Source organism: Papaver somniferum, chromosome 9 (assembly GCF_003573695.1).
Source record: "Papaver somniferum cultivar HN1 chromosome 9, ASM357369v1, whole genome shotgun sequence".
Lineage (NCBI taxonomy): Eukaryota > Viridiplantae > Streptophyta > Magnoliopsida > Ranunculales > Papaveraceae > Papaver > Papaver somniferum.
The window spans coordinates 28424865-28425917 of NC_039366.1; positions in this window are offsets into that span (position 1 = coordinate 28424865).

Below are 1053 nucleotides of genomic sequence, written 5' to 3' on the forward strand. Positions count from 1 at the left end.
GAACCAAGGATGCAAGGTAAAGCAAAGAAAACAACTAAGAAAATAGCAAGGTAAAGCAGCTAAGAACCAAGGATTGGAAGCCAAGGGCAGAGGTGAGTTTGTGCACTGACTTCAGTGCACAAAAGGCTTCAAAATGCAAGAAAAAAAAGGCAAGAAAATAAACTGAACTGAAAGCACACAGAACTGAACTTGAGTGACTGAAAAAAGAAAAGGAATTGTGGCTAAGCTAAGGCTTAGATTCCACCTGGTGTCCTAATCAGATAGCATATTCCTAGGTTGAGTTGAGTCCAATGCATACAATAGAAAGGAAAGAAAAACAGCTTGCTAACAGAAATACCCCTAGTATTGACTGTCTTTTGACAGCACAATCAATCACAAGCAATCATAGCACTGCTTTCTTCCCAATGCACAAGATAAACAAGCATATGGCATCCTATCCTAGCAATTTACCACTTGACAGTGCACCAAGGCTTCATCACAGCCTTAGCTTGTTGCTAATTAGCTCATACTCAACATGTTACAAACACAAGCATTCATCATGCAAAATAATTCAAACATAACATACACACAACAATCAACTGTAACTGCATAAGAAGACTGAAATTTTGAATTGCATAAATTTTGTTTCAAGTTTCTACTGGCTAGTCCCGAGAGCATCCCCCCCTCACACAAAACATTCCAAATTTATACTCCCCCTATCATAATTAGGGTTCCAACCCCTTTTCCCCAAAAAACAGAAAATTAGGTAAAATTGATTTACCTAATGTGTTGAGATACTCACTCCATCTCGTCGACCCACTCTCCAATTACTTCTCCTCGTTCATCTCATGCTCCAATTGTTGCTTTAACATCACTTATATCCCCAATTTCTCACCTAGGGTTTCAGTGAGAAGAAAGATGAGAAATTGGAGAAATCAGTGGTTGATAAAGAGATAGGACGTGATGGTAATGATGGGTTTAGGTGTGGTGGTGGTAGAGTGATTTGGGGAGAAGATGGTGGAGTGATCTGGGGAGAAGATGGTGGTACTGTTGCAGAGAGGGGGGGGGGGGGGG